Source organism: Neophocaena asiaeorientalis, unplaced genomic scaffold, assembly GCF_003031525.2.
Source record: "Neophocaena asiaeorientalis asiaeorientalis breed wild unplaced genomic scaffold, Neophocaena_asiaeorientalis_V1.1 scaffold152, whole genome shotgun sequence".
Taxonomy (NCBI): domain Eukaryota; kingdom Metazoa; phylum Chordata; class Mammalia; order Artiodactyla; family Phocoenidae; genus Neophocaena; species Neophocaena asiaeorientalis.
The window spans coordinates 10143302-10156100 of record NW_020185338.1 but is presented as its reverse complement, the minus strand read 5'-3'; positions in this window follow the sequence as shown (position 1 = coordinate 10156100).

Genomic DNA, 12799 nt, shown 5'->3' with positions numbered 1-12799 from the left:
GCCGAGGGGGAAGAGCGGGGGCTGGGGGTGGGGGTGGGGAGCCGGACTAGGGATCCCGGAAAGGACCTGCCCCACCCCGGGACCCCACGATGGGCCGCCCCCAGAGCTGCCTCGCCTGGGCTGTGAGCGCGCCTGACAGCCTCCGTCAGCCTCCCTCCCCAGCACTTGGGAACAATGATGAAATGACAAGTCCTTCTCCTCCCTTTAAATGATGTGTAAACAAACAACTACTGAAGTATATAAGTAAACATGGAAAATCCGTCTTCTCTTCCTCTTCCACTTCCCCGAGACAACCACAGGTAACAGTCTGGGGGCTTATCCTTCTAAATCTTTTTCTATGCATAAATACGTCTTTGTACACACATACACACATGTAAATACTATTTTATAAACTAAAGTCATCATGTAATATTATTCCAAACACTGTCATGGATATCTTTTCCATGTAGTTACATATACTTATAAATTATTTTAGTGTGTCTCAATGTTTCAAGCATCTGAACTCGGAATCTCTTGAGGGCATTATTTAAACATAGAGATTGAGAGGTCTCACACCCCAGACCAGCTGAATCAGAATAAGTGTCTCAGATGGCTTTTTTTTTTAATTTTAAATTTTTGAAAATTTGAGATATAATGGCCATATAACATTGTATTCATTTTAGGTATATATCTCCAGTGGTTCTTATGGAAAATGTCTTGCTTTTTAGCAGTCGCACATGTCTTATATAAGAATGTATCATCATTTATTAGCCAGACTCCAGTTATTGAACATCTAGGTTGTTTTCAGCTCTTTTCTTCATGTTATAAACAATACTACAAACATACACACATTGTACAGGTACCTACGTGTGTATTTCTGTAGGATAGTTTGTGGAAGAGCTAAGTCCCAGGTGTACCTGGAACTTCTTTTCCCTCTAAGCGGAAATGGAAATATAATGTGAGTCAGAGACATCATTTAAAGTTTTTAGTAGTCAAATTCATTATAGTAATATATTTTTGTTCAAGCTGATATATCAACAATATTATCATCTCAACATATAATAAAAATTATTAATGAAATATTTTACAGTTTTTAATGCTAAATCTTGAAAACTGGTGTAAAGTTTTACACTTTACAGCATACCTCACCTCGGACTAGCCACATTTCAAGTGTTCAATAGTCACATGGGGCAAATGGTATTATATTGGACAGCGCAGGTCTAGAACCTTCTTTTCTTTCTTCCTCCCTCCCTCCCTTCCTTCCTTCCTCTCTCCCTCCCTCTCTCCCTCCCTCCCTCTCTTTCTCTTTCTTTCTTTCTTTCAAACTTTTCTTTTACTTGGGAGATATTTATAGGAGACAAGGAGAAAACAATTGTGGAGCAGTTACAATCTATTTGTCCCTAAAGGAGCACTTAATATCCGTTATCGTTAACTGCTCACAAAGAAGCGCGGTGGAGAGAGAGGTGAGAGTTTTACAGAGGATTAAGCTGAATGATACTTTAGGTTAAAGACATTTTCTCCTCAGAACAACTCTACGAGGAAGACAGGGTGTGGGTTATTTCAGTTTGAGGTTAATAATTTGCCAAGATCACACAGCCAACAAACAGAAAGGCTGAACTAGAATCATGTCTTTTCTTTTATTCCACAGATGTCTCCAACACAGTTAAAGCCCATCCTTACATTAATGGTGCATGGAGAGCTGTCAACAAATTAGTTGAATTATTAGAAGTCACATGGTCAGTCTAATCTAAACTGTTTGCCATTTTGTACTCTGGTTAAAAACATGTGCGCTGATGCCTCCTGGTGGAAATTAGAGTTTTTGCAAGCTGCAGGTAAATGCATTTGTGCATTCCTAGTTCATTAACTGTATTTGTACACAAAAGTATAAGAATTACATGGAGGTCCTTGAAATTAAAAAAAAAAATCATACTGAGAAAAAGCTGGAAATCACTGCAGGAGATTCTTGCATCTCAGCCTGTCAGAGGGAGTGTCACAAACAGATCCTAGTTTCAGGTTCTGCTTCAGGTGTGTTTTTCTTAATTGAGGTATAGTCGAAATAACATTGTATGTTTCAGGTGTACGAAATAGTGATTCGATATTTGTATATATTGTGAAATGATTACCACAATATGCCTAGTTAATATCCATCACTGTATACGTGATCCTTTTCTCTTTCTCCCCCAAACTACACAGCCTTAGTGAGGCTGTCAATCAAGTGCCCTGCCCTATCCTGGCTGAGGGGTCAGCTTAGAGATGTGAATCATCTCCAACAGTTGTGCTAACAGTTTCAATCAGCTGGACTACTAGAGCTGCCTGCAACTTCAGCTTTTGTGTGATTCTGAGACCTACCCCATACCCTCATGATAAATTCCTTTCTTTTATTATTTCCAGAATAAATCTAAAAGATAATATATACATTTTAATTTAATTCTGCTTCACTTTGGAAATTTGAACAGGTTCTCATAAGCATCAAAGGAATGGAAGACTTTCACTTGCTAAATGTACAGCTAGCTCTTTTTCCCTGGAAGGCAAAATGACGACCAACAGCTAATTTGATCAAAATTGAGGTATAATTGCCATATAACATTGTATTCATTTTAGATATATGATATCTCCAGTAGTTCTTATGCAAAATGTCTTGCTTTTTAGTAGTCTCACATGTCTCATATAAGAATGTATCATCATTTATTAGCCAGGCCCCAGTTATTGAACAAAATTGTCTTCAGAAGAAGTTTGACTAGTTTGGTAATCTCTAAATGTTTGGGACACCAGCTGTTAGGTGAGGATGTAGAGAGGCCCTTCGTGAAGAAAGTGAAACAGCTTCAAAGTGGTGCCTGTTCAAGCTGGAAGACTAGAAGTTCAGCGTCCTGGTGCTGAGAAGCCCCACATCGAAAGCCCTTCGGTCATTAATCATGACTGCAGCAGGCTGGCCTGGGTGACTGGGTCCTCCATCACCCAAGAGAGACCCACAGAAGTCTGCTGCACCTCTAACTCTAGGCCCTCAACACCACTATGATCCCTCCCTTCTTATCAGCCCTATGGTCCTGACCCACCACAAAGCCCACTGACCCCAACACCTCAACAGGAAGGGCCACATCCCATCCTTCACCCACAGATCTTCAGATTTCATCCCCACTCTTGGCATCAACCAGAGTCCTTTAACAAAACCTCAGGTGGCCGCACTGAGTTATCTCTGAAGGTCATATTTGTAGCATTGAAAAATTGAACATTGATGAACTAACGGTGACAATACAATTATCAGTACAATGACATCACCACTGTTGACTGCTAACTGCTGCGAACACGCTACTATTCTCACGGTGCTTCCACACCTGATGAAAAGTATGGCAGTGATCCTCTGTGGTTTCCTTATTTTTGTTGATGATTCAGTGCAAGTTAATCATCACCAGAATGCCCTGGCCGTGACTTTTGGACTCAAGCCACGGGTTCTATCAGGAGTGGAACCAGTGCTGAGTCCATGAGTCCTCATTGAATACTTGTTGGTGGCAACCTGATGGCTAAATTGAGACAAGAGCTTAATGAAGCGTCATCCAACTGGGTAACGACCTCAATGATAGAAAGGGAAGGACCCAGGAAACTGAATATGTAAAGGGCTCCTTATTGGCTTATGCGTCTCCATTTCCAGAAAATGAGTCATTAAAGGCAGGAATGTTTGGGGGAAGTTTTGGCCACGGGATATTCACCAAACTGGACGAGAACACTTTGCCCAAGGACAGAAGTTACTGTGGCAGGTGTGAAAAGGCATTACAGAAACCGCAGTGGGGGTAATCAACCCACAGCTATGCGGGAGTTACCCGAGTGCTTGAGTAGAGAGACGAAAACGGGGAGTCCGGGAAATTCCATTTTCGAGGTCCACCAGAATTTTCTTCCAATCATGGAGGTGTTATGGAGAACCCTGTGGTGATAAAACCTCAGGCCAATGTTGTAGAAACAGAACACGGAGGCAGAAGTCACTTGCTCGTTGCTCAGGTGCTTAAATCCTGCTAACGAGAGACTCCTTCAGTTGGTGGTATGAAAGTGAAACACGACTGATTTGGCTGGCACCAATATTTTACGAAGATACACCAAAAAGCATAAGCACTAACTTTACAGTCAGATGTTTTTACTCTTAATTCAACGTTTGAACAGGCAACACAATGACACGGTTCAGGGTACACAGTCAAAAGTTCATCCCCCGTCTCTGTCACTCAGTTTTCTTCCCTTTAAGCCCACCAGTGTCACTAGTGCAACATATATCTTTTCTGTCATAATTTAGGCGCATACAGATACGTATTCTTCCTCTCTGCTTTTAAAAGCATGACACCATTTTGTTAATGTTCCGATCCTTGCGTTTTTTTTTTACTTAGTATGTTTTGGAGATCTTATAGTAGTACATAGAAGGACTCCTTTTGGTGTGTGTGTGCGTGTCTACATAGCACCATATTCTTTGGGTGTAGCATAATCCTTACCGATGGACATTAGGTGATTTCCAGTCTTCTGCTATGATTATCAACAGTGTTGAAATCCCTTCCGCTGTGCATTCTCAGTGAGAATCATATTGCCTTCAAAAGTGGTTGAAAATGGGTTCTTGGCAGGGGCAAAGAAATCTTTCTCTTTTTATTTATAAAGCACAGCAATACATACAGTACATAAACACATATTCATTATACAGTCGGATATGGAGGGTGGGCCATGAAAGACTTGAGCATCCACAAATTTTGGTTTCAGTGGTGGGTCCTGGAACCAATGCCGCGTAGATACCAAGGGATGACTGTATCAGTGGTATTAAAATTGCATGAGGGCAGGAGTGTGCAATTAGGGAAAAAATATCTAAAATGATTCCTTAGGAAGCCAGCAATGAAAAAAAGTGGAGAAACCCTAACACTGCATTAGTTCAATCCCCACTGTCAACAGGATACAGGATGCAAGACTGGCTCAGACCTGGCACTTCCCCTGGAAATGTGCACATTAATGTCGGAGCAAAGTCGGGATGCTGGAAGCAAGAGGAAAGGGTGACTGTCAGAGATCCCCGAGGGCTTGTGGTCTTGAGACTCCAGCTTCTGGTGGGGTGGTGGTGGGCATCTTACCAGGAGCATGGGGACCCTGGGAGCCTCCCTCAGACTCTGCTGTACTGTGTGACCTATAGGACAGGGGTTGAGTGAGTGAACGTAGCCTTCCAGTGACAACCTTGCCTTTTTCTTGACTTACTCAGAAATGCTTGAAATTAACAAAGTTTGACATTAACTTTGTTAATGTCAAACTTTGAAATTAACAAAGTTTTCTCTTGATTTAAGAGCCTCTATCTACATTTTAAAAAACCCTGGCAAACGTCTTCACTCAATAAAAGTCCATTCCTTCCTCCCCACTCATTTACTCGTTTGGCAGCAATGATGGTTTTTATTTATTTATTTATTTATTTATTTATTTATGTTTTGGCCATGTCACGTGGCTTGCGGGATCTCAGTTCCCTGACCAGGGATTGAACCCTGGACATGGCAGTGAAAGCACCGAATTCTAACCACTAGAGTACCAGGAGACTCCCAGCAATGATGGTTATTCTAAACCATCATTATTATTCTTCATTATTCATCACTATTATTCTTAACCTCCCTTGAATGTAAATAATTACAGTTGACAATCTTTAAGGACAAGAGGCATGAGGGAGTAAAGCATTTTCTAAGAGAGTAGAACCCACATGCCCTCCACCACTACCCCACACCCCACCCGGAAAAAAAAGATAAATTTGTGAGATGATGTGTGTGCTAAGTAACTCGGTGGGGGGCAATCCTTTGCCCCTTGTGTACGTACAACAAATCATCATGATATACACTTTAAATATCTTTAAATATTTCATATGGCAATTATACCTCAATAAAGTTGAAACTTTTTAAAAAAGCCCTCAAATTAAAAAAATAAAATTAGTAGGGGTCCTCTTCTGGCTCAGGGTTGGTTAACACACAAGTGTTTTATCCCTGAAGACCTATGGGGCTCGCATAGCTCCCTGTCGCTTTTGGAATCCCTTTCTGTGGCTCACAGGGGACAAGGAGGCCAGGTCCCTCACCACATCCAGCTGCTTCCTTTCACACTGCCCATCAGACCTGTTTTCTTCCTTCAAAAGATTGCCAACCCTGCCTGGACTTCCTGGGGCTGAGCCCGCTTCCTTTGTCTGTTCTCATCATTCACCAGGACAGAGCCAGGGTGGAGGTTTTGGCCGGCTAGGCAGATCCCTCAGGGCACAAGGGACAAGAAAATGTCACTGAAATGCCAGAACCACCCTTGAAATACAACCAGGTGAAGAAAACTGCATTTTCAAGAGTTCCTCTCAGGAAAAGTACAGATGTGATTGGCAAAGGGCTGCTTCAGGTGTGTCTGGGGAAAGGGGCAGGACCACGGGGCTGCTCCAAAAGCCCTGCTGGCTGCCAGCTGCCTTCCAGGAATTGGGTCTCGTTAACATGGAACATTTGTTTCCTGTGGGAGGTATGCATGTTCAGGGCCAGAGCTGAACTGCTCAGGGCAGCTGCACTGCCTCCTCACCTTCCACCCTGTTCTGTAAGGGAATTCGAACAAATATTTAAACTATTAGCTTGTTAGCCTCCCCAGGGCACTCAGATGTCTGGGTCCAGCCCTAATCAGTTTTTGTATTTTCTAAGATATCCTTTCTTTCTTGTTGGAAATGTACATTTCAAAAGAAAAATAAATAAAAACAAAAAAAGTCTTGTAGCCATAAAGGAAAATGACAAATTTGACTACGTCACAAAAAATTACGCATGACCAAAACCACCAAGACCACAGTCAAACACACATCAGACTGGGAGAGCACAGCCATTCCTTTTACAGAAAGAGGTTAATTTCCTTAATACATAAAAGCTCATTGACATCAATAAGAATCAACAGTCTGATAGGAAAAGTGAGCAAACAACATGACTATCAGTTCACAGAAAAAGAACTGCATGTGACTTCTCGTACACGGAGGATGATCAACCTCACTCACAGAAGAAATGCAAACTAAAGCAACACTGGAGACGCTTGTTGGAAAAATAGGATCACTGTATATAGCAGATATTCCCGTGGCTCATTTCTGCAGTAGAGACTCTTCCTATGCACACCATCCGTGTCCCACATCAGGTGCCTGCTTCTCTCTGCTTCTCATGGGTGTGGAAGAACAAGACCGCAAGACGAGAGACCGGGAGGTCTGGGGAAGCATCTCATGGATGGACCTACGGGGGCAGATCTTTGTTTCTCAGGTCTTTGCACTCAACAACCCGAGAGACAGGATGACTTGTCAGGTTGCTGTCAGACAACCTCTGTCCTCCTCTCTCAGTGCTTTAAACAAACAGACAGACAGACAAACAAACACTACGTACCAGCAGTGCACAGAGGCAGCGTTGATGATGCTAAATAGAGGCCCAGATGATAAACACAATGATTTTGGAGGCTGGAAAAATGACTGGGTTGGAGGGTCAAGGAACACTTTCAGTGTGCCCCAAGAGCCAGATATATGGATGCGAGGGGGCCTCAGTTTGAGAACCTAAACTGTATTTACTGAGAATCAGCCTTGTCTCAGGACCTTCAGAGGAAAGAACGCACTGTGAGTTAGCAGTCGAAGTATACGTCCCAAAGACAACAGGCTAGAGATGGACGAGGGGACAAGTTTAAGAAGAGCCGTTGGGTCTGGACCTCAGTGTGTGTTCCTATGACGCGGCTTCCTGCAGGAGTTGCGGGGCCATGGTGAGGCGACGGTGCTGCTCCAGGAAACTTTCTCTCCAGTGGGGGCGCACTGGCTACGGGGATGCTGCTTTGGGACGGGGCGGAGGGACACATTCTCCACCGGGGCACCTCAAGGCTCGTCGGCGCAGGGGCCCACGTCACACAAAAGAAATCTCACCCACGGGTGATGTTACTCTAGTTAGCAGAGGATTCTAAGGCCACTTCTGAGCCTGCCTGGGGACTCTAGGAACTAACTGGAAGGAATTTGAGATGGTCCAAGGTTCTCACAGAAAGGGTGGAGCTGGAGCCAAAGAAATAGGCTTTTTGTTACTGTCAACGCGATCAAATTTTTAGCTCAAGTGTGACAGTGTCTGGGGAAACGCAGGACTCGCTGGATGGGAGAGATGTAGAGAAGAAGAAAGAAGCGCCAGGTTGTGGGACTCCTGGGCAGCAAGCTTGGGGAAGGCTTTAGCCTGTAATGGGGAGCCATGGAGGGTTCTTGATCATGTTTGTTGCAGATTGCTTAGGGAAGATTAGTTTGGGGTACTGGAGATCGCGGGGGAGGGGCGCAGAGATGGCACGGAGACCTACTGATGGGACTGGAAGATCTTAAGCAACATGATAACAGCAGAAATGAAGAGGCTGGACGACCTGAGACAGAGCGCGGAGGAAGCGTCTGTTTTCATATGGGAGTATTCTCTCTGCCTCCAGCCCCTGCCTCTCCTTTCCTGGCTGAGTCCAACTTGTCCCATGCACTCTAACTCCTCTTTCAGGAAGTCCACCCTGACTACTACCTCCCTTCCCCAGCTGGGAGGGGTAGGGTCCCCTTGGGCACCCCACCTGGCCTCCCCTCCGCCATCCCCCTCAGCCATTGGGTTGTAAGTGTGGCCTGGTCCATCCCCTCTCTAGGCTGTGTGTCTCTTAAGAGCAGTGAGCTTGAATATTTATTGGTATATTGTGTGCCCAGCCCACAGGTTCTTTGTACTTATGGAGCTAGAAAAGAGGGAGGAGTCTAAAATGCATTTCTCTGAGGAAAAACATTTCATCGTTTCCACTTGTATTTTACTTCTGTCTTTTTTGTTACATCTTAATTTTTCCTCGTGTCATCTTAAAATTTACAGGTAGCACTGGTGTGTATGCAGCGTAAGTGTAGGGCAGCGATTCTCAGCTTAAAAAAAATGGCTATTCCCATAAGGAACATTGTTTAGATTTTGTTTTTTCCTTGGTTGTCTTTTCCCTCCCTGCCCCTCCGCGAATAAAAGTTCAGTACCACAGATATCCTGCATATCTATTTATGTACTGTGGTCCTTTGGAGGGTGACAAATCATTGCAGTATCTAAGATTTTTTCAGGAATTCCCTGCCCCCCTCTAAAAACCAATTTTCTCCTCCTTGGGTGCCATATAAGCCCCTTTGAGGATGTGTGGTACAGGCTGACTGTATTCATTTTCTAGGACTGTTGTAACACATGAACACAACTTGGTGGTTTAAAACAACAGAAATTTACTCTCTCACAGTCCTGGGGCCCAAGGTCCAAAATCAAGGGGTGCTCCCTCCAGAGGCTCTGGGGGAGAATCCTTCCTTGCCTCTTCCAGCCTCTGTCGGCACCAGGTGTTCGTTGGCTTGTGGCTGCATCCTCACAGGGACTCTCTTCTCTGTGTCTTCCCTCCTTCTGTCTGAGTCAAATTTCCCTCTGCCTTCCTCTTACAAGGACAGCTGTCGTTGGATTTAGGGCCTGCCCCTATAATCCAGAATATCTCATCTCGAGATCCTTAACTTTTTCCAGACAAAGCCACATTCACAGGTGCCAGGGTTAAGACATGAAAATGTCTTTTGGGGCACCACCATTGGACCCCCTACAATGACTAAAATATTTGAGGTGGCAGGGGACATCGTGTCAGTGACACAACAAGAAAGCTTGGTGTGCATTTCAGAACTCACACTGCTGGTCCAGTGTACTTATTAAAGTTTTGTGATGCTTCTAGCAGTTACAATGATGTTATTGTGGAAATCCAGGGAGCAGACCCCTCTCAGATCTGGCCTATTCCCAGAAAAGACTTTTTTCTCCTTCATCTTCCCTCAGATGTAGCCATTTGGCGCCCTCTAGTGGAAGCTGTGGGAACTTGCGGTAACTACAAAGTTACTTTTCAGAGGAAACTATTCACAGATTCAAAATGGTTGGCTAGGTGAGACATATGATAGAAATGAAACAACAACAAACATAACTTGGAGCGTCTATATTATAACCCAGTACAATTTACCGCCCGCCCTCGAGAGAAGTGATGCCAGGCAGAGTCGGAGGAGATGCCTGCGTGTGGATTAGGGTTCTCCTCGGTCCTGCCGGGCCCTTTACGCAAAGAAAACTAATCGAGGGAGGCTACCTGCAGGAAGGAAATAGAATGAAAATGGCCGGGTATCTCCCCCGTCAATATCCCAAGAAAGGAGCGAGGCACTTTCAGTCATAAAGAGATATTTGAAAACTTCTTAGTCGTCAGTTTTTCGTAACAATATTACTTGGAAAGACTTCTGCAAAAACCCTAAGTGAATCCCCTAGCTATATTCTTTGCCAGTTTTTCATCACAGTGTTCTCATGACGGTATCCATCTATTGGATGAAGAAAGGTTTGTGTGGAAAGGCCCGTTTCCCGGGTAACTGTATACACGTGGACACTTTGATAGAGCACCAGCCGTCCAGGCATCCTCACCGCCCGGCCCCCTGCAGTCTGAGTGCTTCTCCTTCCTGGCACAGGGTCATGGACATAATAAGCATCCATCCAGGCAGTACTGAGTGGAACTGCCACTCAGAGGTTTTCTTGGTTTCTTTTCAGTGGTGGCTTATGTACTAATGTTTCCTGCTTTTCAATCTGCAAAAAGGGCTTTGTCACTTCCACGAGCTGCCTCTGGTGTAGAGCTCTCCTGCCCCTGTTTCTGGGGAACAGCCGCTCCTCTGTGGGGTGGGAGTTGTTATTCCCGGGCCCTCCGTGGGCCACGCACGAAAGCGACTTCCAGACGTACTTTCCTTTTGCTCGCCTTAGAGCTGTTTCCCAGCAGGGATTTCCTCTCCCTGCGTGGGGACGGGAACAATAGGTCAGGGAGATCAGGGAAATCTTACACCAAGCGGGTATATCACACAGTAATAAACCCTTCAATTACATCTGCATTTAGGCGGGTTTTCTCAAGAGCTGACTCTGGATCTTAACTGTTTTATAACGTTGCTTTTAAGTCCATCCACTAATTCAAACATCAATCAAATCGACTGGTGTGTCAGGCATCATGCCAAGCTCTGGGTGTACCCTGGTGAATAGGACAGAAATGGTGTCTGTCCTCCAGGTATTTACCAACAGGAAGACCAAGATTAAACAAATAGTGTAAATAATCAATGATAAGAAGTGCTATAAAGGAAAAATACGGAGGGCTGCCTAACAGGTGCACTTGATTTAATGCAGGGACAGGCAAGTCTGAGCAGAGATGGGAGGAAAGTGGGCGGGGCCAAGGGGCAGAGGGGAGGCAGGAAGGCAGTTTGGAGACTTGAACAAAGCCGGTATGATGAATGCAGCACAAGCACATAATCCTCCATTAGCTCTAATTAATCTTTTCACTAGCTCAGCTGTTTCAGGTAAATGGATGAGGGAGGTCTTGTTCTAAATTTATAGACAGATTGGCTTGGCAGCAGTTGGGGTTAACTTAGAAGCACTGAAATCATGGAGACAGCTTTGGTCTTCAAAAGCTCCTAGAGGGGCTTCCCTGGTGGCACAATGGTTAAGAATCTGCCTGCCGATGCAGGGGACACGGGCTCAAGCCCTGGTCCAGGAAGATCCCACATGCCGCGGAGCAGCTAAGCCCGTGCGCCACAGCTACTGAGCCTGCGCTCTGGAACCCACGAGCCACAACTACTGAAGCCAGTGCGCCTAGAGCCCGTGCTCCACAACAAGAGAAGCCACCACAATGAGAAGACCGTGCAGCCTCCATTCTCAGCAACTAGAGAAAACCCGTGTGCAGCAGCGAAGACCCAATGCAGCCAAAAATTAAATAAATGAATTAATTTAAAAAAAAAGCTCCTGGAGGCCATTTTTTTCTTTTTCTGTTGAGGCCTTTTTTTTTTTTTTTTTGCAGTATGCGGGCCTCTCACTGTTGTGGCCTCTCCCGTTGCGGAGCACAGGCTCCGGACACGCAGGCTCAGTGGCCATGGCTCACGGGCCCAGCCGCTCTGCGGCATGTGGGATCTTCCCAGACCGGGGCACGAACCCGTGTCCCCTGCATCGGCAGGCGGACTGTCAACCACTGCGCCACCAGGGAAGCCCGAGGCCATTTTTTAATGAAGTCCTTGAGGATGGGGCTGATGTCTGATTAATTGTGTCACCCTTAGATTCTCACAATTTATAGCAGGAGTTGTATACAGAGGAGTTATCTAGAAGCAAGTCAAACACTGATGATTTTCATAACCAATGGGCTGTTTATTAACTTCTAAGGTTGCTGATGCCACGAAGGAAAACGAACTGTGATTGTGGCAGCCTGTCTCCAAGATGGACACTGTTGGTTCCTTCCCTCCCAGTCTACCCATGCCTATCCTCCACCGGAAGGCTTCCTCTGCCCACACCGCTTGAATCTGGGCCGGCCTAAGTGACTTGGTGACTCATAGGGGGCAGTGCAGATGACATCTGGGGCTCCCAAGGCCAGGTCCCTTGCAGCAACACCAGGGCTCTTGTAATTCTTACTTTGGGGCAATTTTATGGACCCTGAGAGGGCGAGTGCCCAGCTGTTTTGGACATCTCAGCCCAGGCACCAGACATGAGTTGAAGGAGCTGTCTTGGATTTTCTGGCCCTGGAACACGTCAAACAGGAAAAGGCTTAGGCCCCAGCCATGTGGCTTCTCAAGCCAGCCCAGCAGAGGCCCTAGACATGGTGGAGCAGAGTTGCGCCAACACTGGTGTGCTCTAGGTGGTCTTCATGCCTTTGTAAAAAGTTAATAAACCGAAGCCTCAATTAAATAGGAGACCAGAAGGGGATGCTCTCATGGCCTGAAACAATAGGGGAGCCCAGTGGGAAGACGAAAGACTTCTTTCCTGGCAAGGATTTTGCCAATGAAAAAACGATGGACTCTATGTTTACTATAGCC